Source organism: Girardinichthys multiradiatus, chromosome 14 (genome assembly GCF_021462225.1).
Source record: "Girardinichthys multiradiatus isolate DD_20200921_A chromosome 14, DD_fGirMul_XY1, whole genome shotgun sequence".
In the NCBI taxonomy this organism is placed as follows: Eukaryota; Metazoa; Chordata; class Actinopteri; order Cyprinodontiformes; family Goodeidae; genus Girardinichthys; species Girardinichthys multiradiatus.
In genome coordinates this window covers 45,401,003-45,419,319 of record NC_061807.1, presented here as the reverse complement: position 1 = coordinate 45,419,319, position 18,317 = coordinate 45,401,003, and the positions used below count along the sequence as shown (strand labels likewise).

The 18,317-nt window shown below is 38.9% G+C and overlaps 2 long non-coding RNA genes across 4 annotated transcripts; one reads left to right on the top strand and one right to left on the bottom strand.

Annotated features, from left to right (window-relative positions):
- The first annotated feature begins 953 nt into the window (after positions 1–953).
- Positions 954–3,262, top strand: LOC124881076. Of its 3 annotated transcripts, none has more exons than XR_007041523.1 (3): positions 954–1,023; positions 2,423–2,624; positions 2,751–3,262. It is a non-coding gene; the product is annotated as an uncharacterized LOC124881076 (long non-coding RNA). The 3 variants fall into 3 exon arrangements; XR_007041524.1 differs by lacking the exon at positions 954–1,023 and adding an exon at positions 1,503–1,605; XR_007041525.1 differs by lacking the exon at positions 954–1,023 and adding an exon at positions 1,945–1,958.
- Positions 3,263–14,983: 11,721 nt separating this feature from the next.
- Positions 14,984–16,473, bottom strand: LOC124881359. The gene is made up of 2 exons (XR_007041633.1): positions 16,045–16,473; positions 14,984–15,970 (listed from the first exon to the last, which is right to left on the bottom strand). It is a non-coding gene; the product is annotated as an uncharacterized LOC124881359 (long non-coding RNA).
- Positions 16,474–18,317: the final 1,844 nt, after the last annotated feature.

Here is an 18,317-nt window from a genome sequence, read left to right as displayed (position 1 = left end):
CAAAACGCAGGAACATTTGAGGCTGACTGGCAAAAATGAAGGCCATGTCTGACTTTTGAACATGCCCGATGGACAGCTATGTAGATCAGCAACATTCTGCTCCACACTCAGAGCACCACTTTGTTGAATGTCAACCATGGGCAAAACAACAAAGAAAAAGCTATCTGGGGTCCTTAAAGGCGGGTTGCTAAGTTACTGGCTTGGGAGGTCATGCTTTCTCACAGTACATTGACTTGGTGGTGCACAGACAAGTGAGTAAAAGAAAATGGCTTGGTCAAAAATACGTAAAATGGACAAAAAAAAAAAAAATAAAGAAATAAAAAAAATCACACATTTAAAAGAATGAACAGAAGCATACACTTTCCTTTTTAACTTCCATAGGGTGTAAGGCCAGTCTGCCTTATATGTTCTGAATCAGTTGGACTTATAAAGAGTGGGATAAATAAACTGAGGAGACAGTATGAGCGAACTACACAGCTGATAATACAGTGTCTTACAGCACAACTGTGAGCATATGAGTGTTCACTGGGAGTACAGTGGATTTTAGGAAAAACAAAAATATATAGATCAAATTTAATTGAATTTTATTTAATTATGCGGGTGTGTGGTCAGGAGGACGAGGGAAGGTGGCATTTAGCTTAATTTGGTACATTGAAACATAGAGAGTGAGCAGAGAGACACTGTAAGTTTCACCATGGGTAGAGGTTGAGGATTTTTAAGAGAGGCTTTATGGAGCCAAGCGGGCCTGAGCCGCTAGCTGAAGGTGCTGACTTAGTGATGCCTGAAGCCGGTGTTGTGAGCTGCGTGAAGCTGACACCCCACCCACTTGAAAAATTCCAGCAAATAGACAGAATGGTTAGTGCTTCGTTTGTGCAGGTTTGTGCCGTTAAAATTTTTGTTTGTGCTGTTTTGGTTTCTGAGATATTAAAGATTATTTTTTAGGTCATCCAGAGGTCACCATCCCCCCATTTTACTCCGAATTGAACCGGAGTGGGCTCATTTTTTAGTGCTTCGTTTGTGCAGGTTTGTGCCGTTAAAATTTTCGTTTGTGCTGTTTTAATATCTGAGATATTATAAGGTTTAATTTCGGCCGATGACGTCACCATCCCCCCATTTTACTCCGAATTCAACCGGAGTGGGCTCATTTTTTAGTGCTTCGTTTGTGCAGGATTGTGCCGTTAAAATTTTCGTTTGTGCTGTTTTGGTTTATGAGATATTAAAGAATATATTTTTTTAGGTCATCCAGAGGTCACCATCCCCCCATTTTGCTCCAAATTGAACCGGAGTGGTCTACCTTTTTAATGCTGTTTGTGCCGCTTTTATGTACAAGCTATATAATTTTCTTTCAGGCGATCACTGACGACTTAAATCGATGACGTCTATGGCCTGCGCTGAACATCATCACTACCAAGCAAGCAGTTATTAATTTCGTGTTTTTCTTTCATCATGCAAGTTCAATTGTGTTTTTATCCGATGTTGTAAAATGTATGCCTTGTTATAGTGTTTTGCACTTTATTCAGGGCATGAGGTGGGCACATGACCAATATATTCATAGTTGGACAGTATTTCCCATCCCATGCATGAAGCTAGTAAAGACATGGAGAGGTACTTTAGCCTAAGTGAAGCTTTACCTTAAGTGGACAAAAGTACTTTTTTGCAGATCAGAGCTGCTGTTAGACTTTATAGACTAACCATCACTGCTTCCAACAAACAATAGGTTTTCTACTTTCATGCCAATATTGAAGTTTTTATCTGATCAAGTTTTTATCTGATCAAGTGTTTACATAAATGCTGTCACCACTGTCACCTGATTGTTCTGCACGCCTAATTTAATATATATAACCTATACCTTACTGATAACTGCACAGTATTGTATTTTTCCTCTCTTTTATTGTAAATCCCTTTCAGCCTTTTTGTGATTGTTTTTTGCACTTTGTTTCTTATAGCTTTTAGTTTGGGTAAGTTTTCTACTTTTTTAGATAAATATGAACTTGTGTACTTTCAATGCCTTATGGTTTGGTGCTGACACACTCAAATGTTCCTATTGTGGAACAATAAAGGTTTTCTATTCTAATTAATTGAGAGAGGTAACCATGACTTCTGAGATCACGCATAACCAAGTTACTGTTTGAAAATGTAATCTACATTATACTTTCAAAGAAGAATAAACACTTCTGATTTGGAAAATTAACTTTATGTTATAAATCACCACAGGCAAAATATGGCATACTTAACCATCTAAGAACTTGTAACAAAGAACATTAAAATATAACCTATTTCTGGTCAGGAATATCAAACCATGGCAAAATGTATTTGCCTTTTGATCTGGGCTTCTCAGAAATTTTCCCCCAAAATGTGTTGATTCACAGCATTCAGTCTGCTGTGTATAACGCTGCATGTGGTTGTATTGTCTTCTTTTCAGACACAGTCTTCACTATATTTGCCAGGTCATCATAAAGCTCCCACACACATGGAGCTCTTCGGCAGTATGCAATGTAATGTCCCAGACCATCTTTAGTCAAGCTTCCCTTGAAAGCGATGACTCCTCTCAAAGAGAATGTCTTTCCTTGGAGAGCAACAGTGGGGGGAAATTCACTCAAAGGAAACTGAGTTGTGTTTGCAAGGTCAGTGTCAATCCATGTTATTTCTCCAATGCTGTAGCTGTGAGTAACAGTTCCAGCACAGAGCATTTTTCCTGAGGTGCTGGCTCCTGTTTTGAATTCAAGTGGACATTCTGATTCCTTCGGTAGTGGGCGAAGGCAGGGAGACTCCGGAAGGAAGAGTCCATTTTCCACTGAAATGTCAAGCTGAGCCATGCCAGAGTCCATCAGCACAGAAATGTCAGGAGAAACAAATGGTACTTCCCTTGTTGTTCCTTTGTTTAGCTGGCATAACTGTGAAGAGCAGTGTTTTGAGATGTAAACGCTGGATATATTTCTCATTGTTTTTCCAATGACCGTGGAGATATTGCACTGGGCATCGATTTGATGGGCACCAGACCTCAACTGGATTTTTTCAAACATTGCACTAAGCAGCTCTGCCCTCTGTGAATAGATCTTTGGGGTCACACCATCTGTAGCAATGGCTTTTACCAGCAGCAAGATGGGGTTGTCACTGTTGTTCCTGACAACATTTTGAAATGCTGAGCTGTCACAGAAAGCACAGCATAAGCACTGACAAAACGCATCAAATGCACATATGTTCAGAACAGAGATTGTTGATTTCCCAACTCTAATCGGTTGATGCAGGTTTCCATTTTTTAATAGTCCCACTTTCACTCTTTTTGCCCCAAACGATGGATCTGCATGGAGCCATTCAGTGCAGGAAGTGAGATAAGAAGTTCTCTTCCTTTTTTTGGGTGGAAGAACTAGTTCCCTCCAGGTTTCAAACACGTCTTCATCTGTTGGAGGAATGTTTGTGGTTTCATCGGATTCTACAGAATGGTGAGAATCCATTCTTGTCTTGGCTTCAGCACTGTGGGTAGTCATGGATACAGAGTTTGTTTCGGAAACTTTTGCTAATCCAGATGTTTCCTCATCATTTTTCGCTTTTGCAGAACAAATCCGCATATTTCCTTCAATAAAGGAAAGATGATGAGAAATAAAGCGATCAACTCGAATGGGTAAGTTCTCGTGTTTAAAAAGGCCATGCTTTACATTTTTGAATTCTGCTTCAACAGTGGCTGAGCTTGCTGTGAGGATGGTGCTTTTGAAGAGGGGGACCATTACTCCTGTCCAAAGTGGTAAGTAACTTGCTAGTCTTATTATGTGTGGAACAATATCAGGGAGGAAATGGATATTATCCCTATCCCCATTGGCTGCAGCGAGTGACCTGCTCTCCTCGCATATGTTTGATACCCAGCCGCGTAGGTCAGTCTGGATCTCGTCAAAAGGATCCACTTGATACATTTCATTTGGAGCTTCAGCTGGAATGATGATGGAGTCTTCTGTGATCTGGGTTTTTAGATATTTTTTGCACATCTCTGATTCGAGAGGGACTCCAGAACTATCATCACCCTCTGCCTCACTGACGGCCACAACAGTGATGGCATGTATTAGCTGTTTTGCATGGTCCAAGCACTGGGATTGAAGAAGCTTTGCTATTGCCCTGACAAAGAAATCTTTGACACGGTGTGACTTGTTTTTCAGGCAGTCCCACTGACAGATCATCTTTATGCAGTGTGCCACATCAACCCTGATAAAACAAGGAGGAAGTTTTGCAGACTGGTTCCCAAGTAGCAAACGGAAGCATTCGTTAATGTATGTCTTCAGATCGGGGTAAGGAGTGAAGGCCTTCACCAGAGCACCAAGAATAGCCAGAGAAAAGTCACTCACTGCTTCCTTTGGTATAGCAGCACCTGTACGAAGCCATTCTGTCAGCCATGTTGCAATTGCATTAATGTTGTGTCTCTCTGACAGCATTTGCACAACTGGGACTGAGCAGTTGTCCCCTGTCAGAACGCCTTGATATAAGAAGATGTGGCCAGATGTACCATTTGGTCTCACCAGTCTTCTCACAACTGAGCCAGTTGTGTCAAAGCAAACTACTGAGGGGCATTTTTTGGACAATGCCTTATACACATGTAGCTGTGTTTGACTCCAATAGTGGCAGAAGAACTTGTCTAGACCAATGTCTCTTATACTACCACTGTGAGGTGTGCTATATTTTAATAACTGCAAAGACAAAATGGGATCTTTGTCACCTAATTCCAAATCTCTTCTCTCCTGCTTAGCTTTTCGTAGGGTGGCCAAATTTGGAAGGTGACTTGGCTCAGCATCTCCAATATCCATCAAATCTGATGCCTTCGCTGACCTCCATACAGCCGGCTCCATCCTGCCCTCACACAGCTCTTTTGAAATCTGTGCACGAAGGTTTCCAGACATGAACCTCTTGGATTGCCCAGTGTGCAAGGAGATATCAATGTCTTCGATGGAGCACTGAAGCAGCATTGGGCTGTTTACCGTTGGCTCTCTAGCACAAGTCATTTTAATATGGCCTTGACACTCTTTACAGAAGCCTTTGATATCTATATATTTGTTTGTGACAGTTGGATAAACTTTTGCTCTCTGGAACACAAATGTACATGTGCTTTTGATCTTTTTCCAAATCAGATGGTTAATTACATGACTCCAAGTGCCAGGCTTCAAAATCATATATTCCCTTTTGCCAGATGATGAAAACTTGTCATTATATTCCACTTTCTCAGGTACAAATTTGATCCATTCCTCAAAAGGAACTTCAAGCTGAAAACCTGAGCAGTCGTCTTGTCCAGGAGAAATGGAGCCAGAGTCAAACTCTGTGTCCACACTGCTCTCACGATCACTTTCCTGCTCACTGATCTCCAAACATGACCAGATGTTGTGTCTGTTAGATTTTACAAAAGTGTACAAGGCTTTTGGAGACATCTTGTTTTCCAGCTGCTGACTTAATACTGTCCAAATAGTGGCAGCTGGAGTGGCTATTTTGCCATTTAGAAGGATAGCTTCTTTTGAACTGCAGAGAACTGCAATAAGGGAATCCCTGTCTATTGATGGCTGTCGAGGCATCTAGTTAAAGAACGAAAAGGCTTTGATTAGCATTAATCAAAATATTATTCTGGCCTATATAATCTCCCAAAGCCACAAAACATTGATATTTCAGCATTCTATCACAACTCAAAAACTCAGTTTAAATTGTTCTCTCAAATCTGTAAGCCATTTATGCTGTGTTGTAATTATAGTATGTTTTTATTTTATTTTAAATGTTGAATTTTTTACCACTACTTGTCTTGTGAATTTTCAATTGAAGTATCTGTTCAACTTTAAAAATGTGTCTTAGTTCTGTGGAGTCTACTGATGTGCCTAAACATCGATGACTAAAAATGAATGGAATAGCTGCAAATTGAAGCCTTGCAGAATCTTTGTTTCAACATTTTTTAAAAGTCTGGACTTTTAAAAAACAGTGTTTTATCTAAAACCTAAACATTATTAGCTCACTTACCTTGTACAAGTGTAGTAAAACGTTTAAATTACCGCCAAAACAAGGTCAGTGGTGGGGGTCAGTACGTGGGTGGAGCCAATCCCTATGACATTGTGTGAGAACTTAGTATATCAAAGTTGCCAAGCGCTTTTAAAAATTCTTACATTTAATGTCAGAAATGAGAAATTAATGCTTGACGCATTTAAAAAATTTTATTTAAACAAAAAGTAAATTACTTGGTTATGAACTTTGAGCCAATGACCTACTCGCACTTCCGCTTTTGTCCAGCGTACACGAGCTGAATTAGATTATTAAAACCACAACAGTAACACAGAACAGTTATTGAAATTATAAACATTACATCATAGTGGTCGCAGACCATGTCAGGTTTTGGGCAAGGAATGTGTAGCTGCAGCTGGTGGATTTTTCCCATTTGTGAGAGGATAATATTGAATTACTGTGTAGAAAGATAAAGGTATTGGTGACTTAGTAGACATATTTAAAGCAAATTTATTTGAGACCAAAAACGTTTCATAATCTTTATTAAGGAATAAAGTGCAAAACACTATAACAAGGCATACATTTTACAACATCGGATAAAAACACAATTGAACTTGCATGATGAAAGAAAAACACGAAATTAATAACTGCTTGCTTGGTGGTGATGATGTTCAGCGCAGGCCATAGACGTCATCGATTTAAGTCGTCAGTGATCGCCTGAAAGAAAATTATATAGCTTGTACATAAAAGCGGCACAAACAGCATTAAAAAGGTAGACCACTCCGGTTCAATTTGGAGCAAAATGGGGGGATGGTGACCTCTGGATGACCTAAAAAAATATATTCTTTAATATCTCATAAACCAAAACAGCACAAACGAAAATTTTAACGGCACAAACCTGCACAAACGAAGCACTAAAAAATGAGCCCACTCCGGTTGAATTCGGAGTAAAATGGGGGGATGGTGACGTCATCGGCCGAAATTAAACCTTATAATATCTCTGAAATTAAAACAGCACAAACGAAAATTTTAACGGCACAAACCTGCACAAACGAAGCACTAAAAAATGAGCCCACTCCGGTTCAATTCGGAGTAAAATGGGGGGATGGTGACCTCTGGATGACCTAAAAAATAATCTTTAATATCTCAGAAACCAAAACAGCACAAACAAAAATTTTAACGGCACAAACCTGCACAAACGAAGCACTAACCATTCTGTCTATTTGCTGGAATTTTTCAAGTGGGTGGGGTGTCAGCTTCACGCAGCTGGTGTTGTGCCGTAAAGTGATGGTCTGCCAAAAACTGATCGGGTAAGATCGGGCGCGTCTCCACGAAGGAGCGAGCATCGAGAGGGGGAGGAGCTTGCTGCAGGAGCGCGTCCAACCTGTCAGCTGAGTGTCTGGTTTTGAGAGTTCTTTCTTGGTGGTTTAGCTCTTGAAGTCAACAAAAGAAACACAAATAAAACAGTTATATCTGTATGGTCAATGTTACAGCAAAGGCGTGTCTCGTTTATCCTTTTCTTCTTATAAAACCTGCGACGTTCTCACTGTGAAAGTTTCGGTTTAAAGCTTTCGTCGTTTGTCATAAATATCTGCAAATTTACATTTTAAACTATAGCAGTAAGAATAAACTTTTAATCATTTATCTGCACTAACTTTGCTTGGATTTAGAACCACTCTGTCACGCAACTGTACTGTGATGGATGTAACTTAATAAATGACAAAATACAATTTAAAAAAATGTTTTTTGACGTATATTTTTTTCAAGGTGGTTATTATTCATTTATTTTGAAAAAAATTAAATAAAATAGAACAGGTAGTGCCTAATGAAAACGTTGCAAAATTTCGAAATTATAAACTGTATTTCACTCAGAGGAACTACATTTTACAGATCTCAGTGAAGGCATAAATTAAGTCCCAAATGGCAAAAAATCGATGTTTTTCTTTGCTAAAAAAATGATTATGGCCAATATGTCTTGACCAATGAAATGTAATTTCTGCCTTAAATGACTCTGTTTTACTGAAGGACTGAATTTCACAGACCTCTGAGAATGCACTCTGTGCAAAATTGCCAAAATAGCCAGAAATCTAGGTGTTTTTCCTCTGCCAAAAATTGATTATGGCCTTTTTTCTGGCCATTGAAATGTAATTTCAGCCTAAAAGTGCTCTGCTTCAGTTTGAGAAATTATATTTTACTGATCTTACTGAAAACTGCCCATTCCACACTAAATAAAATACACAAAATGAAAAATATTGCACTATTTTGTTTGCCAAAAATTGATCAAGGCTTGTTTTCTGACCCTTGAAATGTTATTTCTGCCTAAAATAACTTTATTCCATTCAGAGGGATTATTGTTATCGATTTTGCTGAACACAATCTATCCCACGCTAAAGAAAAGCCCAGCATGGACAATATCTAGGTATTTCACCTGCCAAAAAGTGATTAAGGCTTGTTTCCTAACCCATAAAATGCAATTTCTGCCTAAAATAATAAATATAATAAAAATAACAATTATTCTACCTTCGCCACAGAGGCCAGGCTAATTTTGTAAAAGCCAAGGTTTTAGTTGGTCAGAATGAAGCCAATGAAGACTTCCAGGGTTTTCATGCCAGCAGCAGTGGTCCACACTGCGGTCAAAAAAAAAACAAGAGAAGCTATTTCTCTACGGTTTTACTGGCCTGGGATGTCTGAAGACATAGATTTGTGGGTCAGTATGCAGCTTTATACTCTTGTTATTATGTTAAGTCTTTGTAATGTCTTTCTTACGAGGTTAACAACTGCATGTAATAGGTAGATAGAAATGACGTTATCTACTAGATTGGTTTTAATTAATTTCAAATCTTCTGAAATGTGATGTCATATTTCCTCTCAGGTGAGTCAGCATGCCAGGCTAGCAAAGTGACAATTAAGCAAGAGGTGGAGTACACACCAATAAAGGTAAGCTTGATATTCTTTTATATAAACAGACAGACATAATAACTTATAATATATTGAGAGGACATTAAAATCAGTACAAAGCCTCAGTGGGAATACTAAGTTAACGGAAACTGCTGCCTATATATTTTGTAGGCTGACTTTTTTCTTTGTTATTGTGTTATTGTATAAGTATGCACATTATGAGCATTGTACAATCCAAATTCAAATTTCTTGGATGTGTACACATACCTGGCAAATAAAGCTGATTCTGATTACCCTTTTGAATTGGTTGGCATGGATCTCATGGGAAAATTCCAAACTACAATTGGTGGATATCAGTACATCTGTGTAATGATTGATTACTACACCAAGTGGCCACAAGCTTATCCTTTAAAGAGCAAAAGTGCTGAGGAGGTGACTGAGTGCCTTCTTAAGTTTGTATGTCAGTTTGAGGCACCAAAGCGGATCCTCACTGATCAAGGAAAAGAGTTTGTGAATGAAGTAAGTATAACTTCACCTAGGTATAAGTTAAGTAAATAGAACTTCAAATGTGACCTAACGCTCACATTTAAAATTTTTCACATTCATATGTTGACAACATGCATTTTTGTTTTACAATAATCGTTTTTAACCAATTGGCATTTAAATTGCCTCTTCACATAGATCAACAGAAAGGTGTGTGAGAAGCTGGGCATCCAAAGGAGTCTTTGTGCACCGTACCATCCACAAACAAATGGACTGGTGGAAAGAATGAATGCCACCATACAGAGGTAAACGTTTTAGTACAAACATTACGTTGAATTTGTTTTCCTTACCATTAATGTTATCAAGTGCTTTTAGATAGAATTTCAAATTCTTGTCCATTGTTCATTTAGAGCACTGTCGAAACTGGTCAAGAGCAAACCAGAGGTGTGGGACAAGCATTTAGATGCAGTGTTATTTGGCCTCAGACCAAGCGTCAGGTGACAACAAAGTTAGCACCATATTTTATGATGTTCGGGAGAGAAGCAAAGTATCCTGTTGAAATCCCTGAGGATTACAGGGTGAGGTTTACATACAAACATAAAAGCATCAACTTTTTTCATGTAGTGCCATTCCTCAAAATTTAAATTTACCTGAAACTTATTTCAAAGGTTGACAACAGTGTGGAGGACAACTTGTCTGTGGAGAAGGTCACCGAAAACATTCTAAAACGGGATGAAGTCATTCAGGCTGTGTTGTCTTCTAAATGTGATAAAAACAGCAGAGGCAAAACAACCCCTAAATTCCATGTAGGGATGAAAGTGTGGCAGCTTAATGTGAGGAGCCAACAGAGAAAAGGAGGAAAGTTGGACCCCAACTACCTGGGGCCCTACACTATAGTATCTATTACTGGAAAAAGTGTGGATCTCCAAGACAACCAGGGTGTCATCAAGCACAGAATTAACATGGATCATCTGATGTACTCGGAGGAGAAACCCAGGATGCCCCGGAAGGCTTATGAAGTTCCATCCTCGTCCACTTCCCCTCAAGTCTCGTCCCTGGCCTCTCCAGCCTCCACAGCCCCGTCCACGGTTCCTACAGCACCCACGGCCTCTGCAGCCACGACCACGGCCCCGTCTATGGCTCCACTGGCCCCACCTGCCTCAACGGTCCCTGCATCCACCACCTTGGACCCTCCAGCCTCCACGGCCCCTGCAGCCACCACCACAGCCCCGTCTATGGCTCCACCGGCCCCACGCGCCTCCACGGCCCTGTCCACAGCTTCTGCAGCCACCACAACAACCCCTCCACCCTCCACTGCCCCATCTACGGCCCCACCGGCCTCCACAGCCCCATCCATAGGCCAGTCCATGGCCCAGTCCAAGGCTCCTCCAGCCTCCATGGCAGAGTCCATACTGAACACCTCAATTATCCAAAGTAAGTTTCAACATGAAATCAAACAATACAAGTTATAATAGCTCTATTGAAAATGCTAAGACAGATTAAATTTATGCTTATAATAAGCTATATGGAGTGTTCTATTTGAAAGCATGTCAAAGTCTGCATGAGCGTGCTGCAATGGTAGAGCAACATACTGACCTAACATATAAACATTTTTTTATTTAGAGAATAATCATGATGAGGATTTTTTTTTCTATAGAATTTTCAACACAGAGTTAAACACAAATATTGAGAAGACCAAATCAGATTAAACAAGATTTAAAGGAAACAATAGTATTGTGGAATCCTTTCAAATTGATTTGGATTTAAAGCTGAAGATTAACGGAAAAAAATATATCACATTTTGATGTTTCATGACAGATGTGAAAGATGTATGGGAGGGTAAAAAAATCTATCTTCTAGTCTCCAAAATTGGACTCTACAAATTATTCTTCAGTGACATTTCCAACACTGCCCCTCAAAAAGAAGTTGAAAGTGAGGTAAGATGTCAATATATTCAGAACTACTGACTTCAACATCTTGTAAATGAAACTTGAAGGTTTTTTTTTTTGTACGCTAGGTTATCAATGCATACCTGACCCTGCTTGTAAAGAAATTCAATGACAAAAACACGGAAAGGGCCTTTGTCATTGATTCCTTTGAAATGACAAATATCTGGCAACAAAAGAAACCAAAGATAAGAGTAAGAGATCTTTTTGGGTCTTATGCTTAATGTTGAAGTACCCTCACAATTTAAATACTTTTATTTTTTTCTAACCTTCAGATTGACCCATGCTTGTACAAGTATCTCATAGGGATAGTCAATCAAAGCCATCACTGGATGCTTGTGGTAAAATTTAATGACTTAATGAACTCTGTTGTCCATTCAAAATCCCTTAAAATTGCATTGCCTATCACCTGGACTCAACTGGATTTGTATGTACAGGTTATAATGCAAGAAGAAAAGAGAAGTCTTTTCTTGGACCCATTGGGTGAGAGCAAACAGCAAATAAAACACTGTGAAAACATTTCCAGGTCATTTTTTTATTAACATGTATTTCAATGTCTTAGTGGAAACACATAAGGATGTGTGGACATGTCTGTAATTTCTGGTTCCTTTATGAATCTTATGAATTTTAGGTCAGTCATGAGACTCAAAGGCTTAAATGTATCTAGATGGGCATGTGACACAGTCAGTCACCCAATCCAACAAGATGCCACTTCATGTGGCATTACGCATTAAAGATATGAGTTTCTGATTTGTTATGCACAAAAGACAGTGATGTTAAGACCTGTTGTATTGATGCTAAGATGAAATAAGCATATAGGCATGACAAGGCTAGCTGGCAGATGGTATGATTAATGAGACGTACAATTTGTAACAGTTTATTTTTTATTTATTCGTTTTTTCAGAAGAATGTATAAAACAAAATGTATAAAAGAAAAAGAAAGTCTTCAGTTATGGTGCTGTGATATAATTCTTAAACATAAAACATGTAATGCTTGTCGGATGTAAAATTTTATATTGATACTGATGACCTTTATATTGTAAGTGGTGAAAACAAAACTAAAGTGAACTTGTGAGCAGTTTATAATAAAAATCACCAAAGCCTTTAACCCATCCTTTTTATTTTCACATTCCTTTTTTTTTTTTGGCCAACAGTTTGCAGAGTGCATCCTCGACGGGTCTCCAGTGGCATTTCACAACTCGGCAGAAAGTGTCAATTCTATCAGAATGCAGATTGCTGTCTGCCTACTGGAAAACACAGGTATCTTGCTAAAACCGCACACATGTACTGCCTTGCACAATGGATCTTGAAACTTAGTATGTTGAATCTAAATATTATCATTTACAGTTACATTTACGTTGATAAACAATGTATTTTTCTTCCTTTTTGTCATGCTATGTAGAGGACTTGACAAACTTATGTTATTTCTGTGGACTGATGGATAGTGACACTAACTGGGTAACATTTAACATGTTTACACTATATGAAAGATGAAAATACTTAATTTTTAAATTTCCATAAAATGTAATAAGCCTCAGAATAACAAAGTGCACGGACACAAATTTTCTAAAATCAATGTTGCCAACTGTTTGTTTTTGTCTCTTTGTCCAACACAGATTGGATGTGATGTGTGTCCAAGATGGTTCCACTAAAACTGTGTGAAGATGCAGTTCAAAGCCAATACAGGAAAATTTGTCTGTGAGGCATGTCAATGAAAATAAAAGTTGTGTTAATGTATCCAGGGTTCTGTTGCATATTATTTTGATTTCTGAGAGGAACAAATATTTCAAATTGAATTTTTTTGTTCATTTAAATCTTGTTTGATCAAAATTAAGTCAGTTCACTTTTTAAAGCTGTGTTGTTTACATTTTTGATTTGAGCATACAAATGTGTTCGTAGATGTTGATAGATTCTGAAGTGATAGCATAAAATAAGTTATTTGTACGAGAAATCTTGGTCATGATCTCTTGAAAAAGTTTCAGTTGAAATGAGACCAGGACTACCAGGTATGTAAAAATAAAGAATAGAATCTTTTGTGGGTTTCTGTCACTTTTTCATGAGTGAAACTGTCCTATGTCAGCCATTTTTGGGGTGTTTAACACATTGAAATGAGTGTGGCATGCTTTGGATAATAACACCTAGGAAAGAGACATTTAAAGGCAGATTAGTCCTGCAAAAATTCATTGTAAAGCCATTTGAGGTGGATAGCTTGTTTGCAAATAAACATGGGTAAGTGGAAGGGCTTGTGATGACAAAAAAAAAAACAACTCAAGTCAAAGTGAAAAAAAAAAAAGGTATCTAACTTAAATATTAACCAAAAAGGAGATGTGAGTGCACCTGTAGCTGCTTAGTTTTTTTTTTTTTTGTTCCAGTGTAAAACTTGACAGACATGATCACTTTTTGGCAGGTGAAATACCCCCAAATTGTATTTTTGGGGATCTTTTTTAGTTGGCAGGGTCTGTGCTCAGCAAGATGTCTTATATAGGATCCCCCTAAATGACATAAAGCACGTTTAGACAGAAATATTATTCCATGGGTCATAGACTAAGCTGTAATCAGTTTTCGGCAGGTGAAATACCCCCAAATTGTACTTTTGGGGATCTTTTTCAGTGTGGGAGGGTCTGTGCTCAGCAAGATGTCTTAAATATGATCCCCCTAAATAAAATAAAGCACTTTTAGACATAAATTACATTCCATGGGTCATAGAATAAGCCATAATCAGTTTTCGGAAGGTGAAATACCCCCAAATTGTACTTTTGGGGATCTTTTTCAGTGTGGGAGGGTCTGTGCTCAGCAAGACGTCTTCAATATCATCCCCCTCAATGAAATGAAGCAATTTTAGACAGAAATAGTGTCTCATGAGTAAGAAAATAATACATGATCAATTTTTGGCAGGTGAAATAGTCCATTTGGTCCATTTTTCAGTGTGGGAATGATTGTTTGTTGCAGGATCATTAAAGTATATTCCCTTTGAATGAAATAAAGTTATTTTAGGCAGAAATTGCATTTTATGGGTAAGGAAACAAGCCTTAATCACTTTTTGGCAGGTGAAATACCTAGATATTGTCCATGCTGGGCTTTTCTTTAGTGTGGGATAGATTGTGTTCAGCAAAATCGTTAAAAATAATTCCTCTAAATGGAATAAATTTATTTTAGGCAGAAATAACATTTCAAGGGTCAGAAAACAAGCCTTGATCAATTTTTGGCAAACAAAATAGTGCAATATTTTTCATTTTGTGTATTTTATTGGGCAGTTTTCAGTGAGATCAGTAAAATATAATTTCTCAAACTGAAGCAGAGCACTTTTAGGCTGAAATTACATTTCAATGGTCAGAAAGAAGGCCATAATCAATTTTTGGCAGAGGAAAAACACCTAGATTTCTGGCTATGTTGCACAGAGTGCATTCTCAGAGGTCTGAAATTCAGCCCATCAGTAAAATAGAGTCATTTAAGGCAGAAATTACATTTCATTGGTCAAGACATATTGGCCATAATTATTTTTTAGCAAAGAAAAACATCGATTTTTTGCTATTTGGGACTTAATTCATGCCTTCACTGAGATCTGTAAAATGTAGCTCCTCTGAGTGAAATACAGTTTATAATTTCGAAATTTTGCAACGTTTTCATTGGGCACTACCTGTTCTATTTTATTAAATTTGTTTCAAAATAAATGAATAATAACCACCTTGAAACAAATATACGTCAAAAAACATTTTTTTTTATTTTATTTTGTCATTTATTAAGTTACATCCATCACAGTACAGTTGCGTGACAGAGAGGTTCTAAATCCAAGCAAAGTTAGTGCAGATAAATGATTAAAAGTTTATTCTTACTGCTATAGTTTAAAATGTAAATTTGCAGATATTTATGACAAACGACGAAAGCGTGAAACCGAAACTTTCACAGTGAGAACGTCGCAGGTTTTATAAGAAGAAAAGGATAAACGAGACACGCCTTTGCTGTAACGAAGACCATACAGATATAACTGTTTTATTTGTGTTTCTTTTGTTGACTTCAAGAGCTAAACCACCAAGAAAGAACTCTCAAAACCAGACACTCAGCTGACAGGTTGGGCGCGCTCCTGCAGCAAGCTCCTCCCCCTCTCGCTGCTCGCTCCTTCGCGGGGACGCGCCCGATCTTACTCGATCAGTTTTTGGCAGACCATCACTTTACGGCACAACACCGGCTCTGCTGGGGCAGCAGAGAAGCAATTCCAACTCCTGACTTGCTACATACAGGTGAGTGTTCGGAGTTAGATGGTTTTATACCGGAACGCGGGGCTGTTTTATGACAGATATTGCAGAATTGAATTAAATTAAGTTTACATGAAATAAAAAAAATAGCACAGTAACATAAATATTGCTCACTTAAGGCCCAGTATATATGTAAAGTTGATTTGGGGTTTAGTTCCTCTTTAAAAATCTGAAGAGGTGTTTTGTTTGATTTTTGGGGTTTTTGTTGATTGTTTTGTTTTGCATTTGTGAAAGACAGAAAAAAACAAAACAACAATTACAAAACTCCACAGTTGCAATGCACAAATAGTTTTGCTTCAATAATTTTGGATCAATTTGTAATGTATGGGAAAACGAGTTTCACAACGTTGCCAGACACCTGAATAGTTCTAAACGTTTTACAAACAAACTGGAAGCAGGATCTGGACACACACGTCAAGGGAATCCGGAGCTCTAAGCAGGAGATGATTAGGTTAGTGGCTGGATTGAACTGAGGAGCAGAATTAACTTTGAATGAAGCCACTAACCTTTTCAGAGAGCGCTTGGTCTGGAACAAACTCCTGAATGATATGGACAGCCTAGGATGAAGTCCGACGTTACTTCCGTGTTTACGGAATTTACTCTGGAGAGACTTGGAAGTTCGGGGAAAATCCATGGTTCGGGCGGGGGTCATACACAAAAGATCAGAAAGCGTAACCAGGTTAGGAGGAGCAGACTTAACTCGTGGTAGGGGAGAGTAGGCGAAGGTCAAGATCCGTGAGTCAGATGACTGAACAAATCCGTGGAGGGCGAGGACAGGAGACGTGAATCCAAAATCCAGGAGGGTCGAAATCCGTGAGGCTGATGACTGAACAAGTCCAACAAGGGCTGAGGCAGGAGACGTGAGAACAAAAACCAGAAGCAGGATTGTAACGAGGCAGGCAAGAAGAGACATGAATGCTGGACAACTACTTGGCAAAAACCGTTCATAAATCTGGCACTGAAGCTGTGGGAGAGTGGACCTTAAGTACTGAAGAGAACAGGTGAGTGGCATGATGCTGATTAATGTTTTCTGTGACGGGCGGGGAGAAACAATGAGGAGATGATAAACTGTGACATGACTTGACTGGGGCAGGGATCATACGTGATTCATGACACAACTGGAGCAAAACTGTGAATGTAAAAGGTTTTTGATGTGTGACTCTCAGAATAATGTACTTGTGCTTTAGAATATGAAGAGGTGTAACTGTTGTTTTGTAATTATGAAAGAAAAAAATGTCCACAATAACAAAACACCTATAGCATTTCCCTCTATGGCTTCAAATTCACAGTTACAATTCAAAAATCATTTTACCCCAGAATTATCTCCATGTTACAGTTCAAAATATGCCAAAAAAAAGGAATATACAGGGGTTGGACAATGAAACTGAAACACCTGTCATTTTAGTGTGGGAGGTTTCATGGTTAAATTGGACCAGCCTGGTAGCCAGTCTTCATTGATTGCACATTGCACTAGTAAGAGCAGAGTGTGAAGGTTCAATTAGCAGGGTAAGAGCACAGTTTTGCTCAAAATATTGAAATGCACACAACATTATGGGTGACATACCAGAGTTCAAAAGAGGACAAATTGTTGGTGCACATCTTGCCGGTGCATCTGTGACCAAGACTGCAAGTCTTTGTGATGTATGAAGAGCCACGGTATCCAGGGTAATGCCAGCATACCACCAAGAAGGACGAACCACATCCAACAGGATTAAGTGTGGACGCAAGAGGAAGCTGTCTGAAAGGGATGTTCGGGTGCTAACCCAGATTGTATCCAAAAAACATAAAACCACGGCTGCCCAAATCATGGCAGAATTAAATGTGCACCTCAACTCTCCTGTTTCCACCAGAACTGTCTGTCGGGAGCTCCACAGGGTCAATATACACGGCCGGGCTGCTAGAACCAAACCTTTGGTCACTCATGCCAATGCCAAACATCGGTTTCAATGGTGCAAGGAGCGCAAATCTTGGGCTGTACAATGGGAAACATGTATTGTTCTCTGATGAGTCCACCTTTACTATTTTCCCCACATCCGGGAGAGTTACGGTGTGGAGAAGCCCCAAAGAAGCATACCACCTGACTGTTGCATGCCCAGAGTGAAGCATGGGGGTGGATCAGTGATGGTTTGGGCTGCCATATCATGGCATTCCCTTGGCCCAATACTTGTGCTAGATGGGCGCGCCACTGCCAAGGACTACTGAACCATTCTTGAGGACCATGTGCATCCAATGGTTCAAACATTGTATCCTGAAGGCGGTGCTATGTATCAGGATGACAATGCACCAATACACACAGCAAGACTGGTGAAAGATTGGTTTGAGGAACATGAAAGTGAAGTTGAACATCTCCCATGGCCTGCACAGTCACCAGATCTAAATATTATTGAGCCACTTTGGGGTGTTTTGGAGGAGCGAGTCAGGAAACGTTTTTCCTCCACCAGTATCACGTAGTGACCTGGCCACTATCCTGCAAGAAGAATGGCTTAAAATCCCTCTGACCACTGTGCAGGACTTGTATATGTCATTCCCAAGACGAATTGACTCTGTATTGGCCACAAAAGGAGGCCCTACACCATACTAATAAATTATTGTGGTCTAAAACTAAGTGTTTCAGTTTCATTGTTCAACCCCTGTATATTGTAATAATGAACCTGAGTCACGATTCTATACTCAGTGGGAACTAATAATTTGGTTAATTTTGTAGAGTTTATGCATTAAAATTGCATGACAAATGTCCATCAATTTAGATTTACTCATCTTTACACAAGACAAATCAAGA